The sequence below is a fragment of the Oreochromis niloticus genome, linkage group LG6, assembly GCF_001858045.2.
Source record: "Oreochromis niloticus isolate F11D_XX linkage group LG6, O_niloticus_UMD_NMBU, whole genome shotgun sequence".
Taxonomy (NCBI): domain Eukaryota; kingdom Metazoa; phylum Chordata; class Actinopteri; order Cichliformes; family Cichlidae; genus Oreochromis; species Oreochromis niloticus.
In genome coordinates, this window is record NC_031971.2 from 6,283,401 (window position 1) to 6,289,859 (window position 6,459).

Here is a 6,459-nt window from a genome sequence, read left to right on the forward strand (position 1 = left end):
GTGATGGTTTGATCTTCTCATATCGGCTCTGTGTTATTAAAACAGAAGACAGAGATACAGACGCTCTCATTCATGCGTATTAAAATCTTATTTTTCAGTAATGTGAGGCAGAAGAAAGCAATCCCATTGTGAGCTATTTGATTTATTGTTGAGGAGTCTACCAACCACAATCTAAACAGAAGTGGGCTTTTTGTTTGTTTGTGTTGTCCGAGACCACATCCTCCTGAATTAGTGCTCTATATGTTAGCTAATTGAGTTTGCCCGAGGCACAGTGTGTCTGCAGATGGGTTTGAATAGAGATGAAGGAGCAGCTATGGGTTTATCAGCACCATGAGTGGATCAATCAGTTTTCCTCCTCTCTGTCAGGTTCCTGGTATTCTGTCAGACTTATTACTAAATTGTTACATGTATTTATTCTGAAATGTTGATTGGATGGAATGATGAACAGTGGCAGCATGTGAAGCGGGTTAAACAGTGTTAACTATCTAACATTAGCATAAAATTATATGATATAGCCAGAACCAGAACTGTCCTCGCTCTGGACAGTTTGCTGTGTCATGTCTGTCCGTGGATGATGCCACTCGGGTGGCTGTGCCTCTTCGTCAGATGTGAGCAACAAGTGCTGGTCCAGAGATGAGTGTGTCTGGATCATTCACGTGCAGCTTCTTTTTTGCAGAGAGCATTTGCTTGAGTTTGTGGATGGCACAGTGAACTGTGTTGAGTTCAGGAACTCAACACAGTTCAAAATATTGATTTTCTGCCATTTCGTTTGTGCACAGAGATTTCGCCCGATTCATAGACACTACGCTGTATGTACCGCGCTTTGCAATTTTACATTGGAGATCGTTATTCTGAAATTGTTCCACAGTTTATAGACATAGTTTTATACAGACTGGTGGACCTGAGAATCCTGTGAAATTACCAGATGAAGAGCGGGTAAGAGGAACCACAGTAATCTGGTGGCAGCTGCAGAGGCTGTCATGTCAAAAAAATAAAAAACAAAAAAAGAAGTGTGCAGCAGAGAACGGCAGCTCATCTTTACATACACACATACGCATGCTATCATGTGTATGCCCAGCCTCAAAGGCCATCACTGCAGCACAGACAGGCGACACTGTGAAACCGAAAGAGCCACCAAAGGGAGGAACGACCTGAAGAGAATCCGTGGACACTCAAAACAAATGTATCCAAAGAACTGTCTGTGAAGGTTCTCAGTCATCCAGGTCATCGTAGTCTGAAGACAGTCGGGAGAAATGGGTAAAGAACTTTTCAGACCGGAATCTCACTGAACCTGAAAAGAGGGTTTTAGCCAAAGGACTCAATTTCGCCATTTCTCTGCAACAGTTGCCCATAGTGGACCTCATCACAGCCACAGAAACCGCCATACGGATTAATAAATTATCACAGACTGAAGCAGAGCAAATCAGGATGAAAGTCTCACCCACCCTCTCCAGTGCGAAAGTCCCTCCGTCTAACCTTACATTACAAGAAAAGAAGGCCGTCGCTTCCCTGAGCAAAGACAACAACATCACTATATTACCAGCGGATAAGGGAAGGTGCACCGTGGTCCTAAACACAACAGATTACCACACAAAGATCACTACTCTCCTCAGTGACAACAACACCTACGAAGCTTTAAAGTGAGACCCCACAAGCAGCTACAAAAAGAAAGTTATAGCTTGCCTTCAAAACCTTGAAAAGGACAAAATCATTGACTGCCTTACATATCACCGCCTTTATCCAGGGGATGCCATACCCTGCATTTATGGACTTCCTAAAATCCACAAGGAAGGGGTCCCACTCAGACCCATAGTCAGTAGCATAAACTCAGCCACTTATAACATCTCGAAACACCTTGCTACCGTCCTAGCACCTCTTGTGGGGAACACCCCACACCACATCAAGAACTCCACCGACTTCACCGACAAGGTCCAGAAACTTACCCTGGATCCAGATGAAACCATGGTGTCCTTTGATGTAGTCTCTCTCTTCACTTGCATACCCACCACGGAAGCAGTGGAGACTGTCAGAAAACGACTACAAGAAGACAGCTCCTTGGAAGACAGGACCAACTTCACACCCGATCAGATCTGCACACTGTTAGACCTCTGCCTCACCACAACATACTTCAAAAACAACGAAGGCTTCTACAGACAAAAACATGGCTGTGCCATGGGGCTCCCCCGTGTCACCTATTGTAGCCAACCTTTACATGGAGGAAGTGGAAAGGAAGGCTCTTGGCTCTTTCAGAGGAAGAGTACCCAGCCACTGGTACAGATATGTAGACGACACCTGGGTCAAAATCAAAAGACAAGAACTGGAATCCTTCACTGCACACATTAACACTGTGGATAAAAACATCAAGTTCACCAGGGAAGACACAAAGGACAACTGTTTGCCTTTCCTGGACTGCGCTGTGCACATTGAAGAGAATGGCAACCTCAACATTGAAGTTTACCGGAAGCCCACACACACGGACCAGTACCTCCTCTTTGACTCCCATCACCCTCTGGAACACAAACTTGGAGTAATTAGGACCCTACACCACCGGGCAGAACATGTTCCCTCTAAGCCTGAGGGAAAAAAGAAGGAACACACACACATAAAGGAAGCACTCAAAACATGTGGTTATCCTAACTGGGCATTCATAAAGTCAGCAAAGAGGCACAGAAAAGAAGATCAGACACCAGCGAGGGAGGATAAGAAAGACAGACGCAACATCATTGTCATCCCCTATGTAGCTGGTATATCAGAGAAACTCAGGAGAGTTTTCTCCAAGCACGACATCCCAGTGTACTTCAGACCCAGCAACACACTCAGACACAAACTGGTTCACCCGAAAGACAAAACTCCAAAACACAGACTTAACAACGTGGTGTATGCTGTACAGTGCAGCGAGGAATGCCCAGACCTCTACATTGGAGAGACCAAACAGCCACTTCACAAGCGCATGGCACAACATAGAAGAGCCACCTCCACAGGACAAGACTCAGCAGTCCACCTGCATCTTAAGGATAAAGGTCACTCTTTCGGGGATGCCAATGTTCACATTTTGGACAGAGAGGACAGATGGTTTGAAAGAGGAGTGAAAGAAGCCATTTATGTCCACTGTGAGCGACCATCTTTGAACAGAGGCGGTGGTTTATGACACCAACTGTCTGCCATCTATAATCCAGTTTTGAGTTCCCTCCCCAGACGCCTTAATGCCCACTCACATCCTGGGCCATCTGACCTCAGGAATTCACATGACAAGGTGGGGCCAGGTTTCACAATGAGCTCACCCGAAACCCTGGCTGATTAGGTCCCACACCCGCTTTCACACCTTGGCTCATGTGATTAGAGGATCACCAGGGGGTCGTTTGTCCCTCTTTGGGGGGATACTCCCACTGGGTTTAAATCTGGGACTCTCGGCCATTTGACCTTAGAACTGAAGAAGCTTCTCGGATGAGAGGTGAAACGTCTTCAAGCAACTTAAAGAAGTCCAGACGCTTTTTCTTTGCAAACTCCTTTGACTATCCAAAGAACTGTAAACCTAACATCTCCCTGTGGAAGTAGTTACATCAGAGATATGAAGATTAAAGAAGCACTGCAAATGTGATTTTATTAGGGTTAGGGTCCACATTTTGAAAACATACCATACACAATTCATAGAATTCAACAAGTATGATACCTTTACATTTATGTGAGGGGTTTCTGTCTTCGTCCATCAGCATCACTGGTACAGAAATCCAGGTTTTCAGTGCTACTGTATACTTATCTCCACATCTGAGCAAACTGGTGTTTGCCATAGTGAGTCCTGTCCTTTTACTGCTATGTAGAGTTTGTATATGATCTAAATTAGGTTTCTGAGTTAGTGATATGATGGAGTTTTGAATGTAAAACGTGCTGTTTATGTTTTTAGTGTGCAGAATTTGGAGACTGCCTTCACCAAATAGATACATTCAAGCTACAGTAGAAAAATATGACGTGACACAGTTGATGAACTCAGATTTATCATTTTTATTTCCATGTACAAAATGTTTAAGCTATTGCTTTCTTAATTAATGCACCTCACCCTGCAAAGCGAACCTGCAATTTCATTGGACTTTGTGTTAAAGCTTCCCTTCCACTAATGTAGGGTGTTGACATGCAAATCTTTTCATGTGCTGCAGAACATTCTGTTATATGGCTTTGTTCTGCTTGGCTGTACAGCGCTCTTTTACTTTTAGATTTAGTTTGGTGACATTTTTCCTCATTTTATTGTATTTTCTTGGCAGCCGGCTATACAAGCATGTTCTTATCAACCCAAAGCACTCTGCTTCTTTTTCAGTTAAGTTTCAAAAAGACACGTCTCCACTTTCTCTTCCAGCTTTTAGTTTAGGAATCAACTCGTCCTTTGCCAGTATAATCCCTGTTTGTGAACATGCTACATCTTCCTGCTTTTTTTGGTTGCTGTCCTTGCTAAATAGTAAATGGACTGGTTATTATAGCGCACTTTTCTACTCTATCAGAGCACTCAAAGTGCTTCATACAATTTGCCTCATTCACATTTGTTCATACAAGCACTTTTTTTTCAAAGCGTAAGTGCTTTCTATTCATACACATTTATACTCTGAAGGAAGTGTAAGGATATTATGCATGCGGACTGAGAGCAGCCAGGCACCAAACCACCAACCTTCTGATGATTAGATGACCCGCTCTACATCCTGAGCTACTTGAATATTTTTAATTGATGACACCATCATCTTAGCAGCTTTTCGCTGTAGGCCCCAACTTCACTGAGGGGGAAAAAGTCAGAGCATATGTGTCTTTTTAAGAAGACACATAAAAATCACTTCTTTGATGAAGGAAACAGTCACATCCAGTGTATCCAGCATGGAGTAATGAAGATTAATGAATCAAGATCTTTTGTTTTTGTTGATGAATTTCTTTTGTTTTGTCTTATTAGCTGCAGCAGGACAGCCATCAGGTTCGGCCATAACACAGTGTTTTGTGAAAGGTCTAAATAAAACCCACTGTATTCATATCTGTATAATGCATTCATTTTCATTTCAGTCAGAATCAGAGTCATTAAAAGAACTAGTAAATCTCAGGTGGACAATGACACGTGTCAATGATAATGGTCACGAGCAGCTTCATTAGTAATTAATCTTTTAAGATTGCTAAATGATGGCTTCATATAAAATAAACATAATGACACCTACTGCACATCCATGCTGTCTTTCATCAGTGGTAGAGGAAGAAACCAGAGCTGTGTAGGTGATTATTTCTGACTGAAATATATCTGCGACACTGCAGGACATCGTTATGAACTCAAGAGGACACTCACACACTGCAGCAAAGGAGAGTGAGCACATTTGTCTGTGTGTGTGTGTGTGTGTGTGTGTGTGTGTGTGTGTGTGTGTGTATGTGTGTGTGTGTGTTTAGCTCACAGTCACTGAACTGTGCTGTAAAAACAACATTTTCAAGATCAGAAGAAATCATTTGTGTGAAGATTAATCTTAAATTTCAGACAAGTATTAGTTACATCTAATGAGTGCAGAGGTGACTGTACTGATGACCATCTGTCTTGATACACATACGTGTGCTTGGCGTGTTGCTCTGTGTAATGTTAGAAAATAATCAGCTGTAATACCCTAGTAATGAGCCCACTGTGATCCTTTTTACTTAAGAGTCTTTACCTTACAGTACAAAGGTCATTGAGGGGACCTTTGATTTGGTGCTTTCTAAATAAATCTGAACTGAGTTAAACTGAATCCAAAGCATTTAAGAGAATGAATGGAAAGTTCACAGGCACCAGGTGAAAATTTAAAGGAAAACTCTCCGGCATTGTGTTTCACTTTTCTTTATAGAGTCCTTGCTGAGTCAGCACATACCTGACTTAGTCTTTTCTGTTATGCATCACTTGTTAATAAACTAATCTACACACGCTGTGGATTTCATCAGGAGGTACCAGTGCCCTTTGCAGATCATAAGTCCGTAATCGAGCAGGTTCTTAACCGATGAGAGGTACGAACACAGCTTTGAAGAAGAACACTGCTGTGGCTCTCAGACCTGCAGATGTCCAACTATGCACAGGAACACACACACCCACTGATCTTATTGGTCCTATTGTCTTTCAGGCATGGGTTTTGTTTTCCTCTTCCTCTTTCTCTCTCAGGTGGTGAGTCTGGCTGGCTTTGTGGTTGCTCCACCTGCAAGTGAAGCCCTCATGTTAACAAGCTCCAGCTGCCACACCAGTTGCCACTTTTTTTATTAACCACAGTATTCAGGGACTGGTTTGAACTGCAATGTTCTGTATCTGCTGGTTTCATTTTCTAATCCTGTGCTCTGGTCTGCCCCTGGTGAAACGGTTTGTTTAATCTTTGTGGCAAAAGAGAACTGTTGAGGGATTTTAGATGTTGTGGTTGCATCTTAACCGTGCAGTCCTCTAACTGAGGTAAAAGCAGTTTAAACAGAATCAGGATTCATAACAAAGGT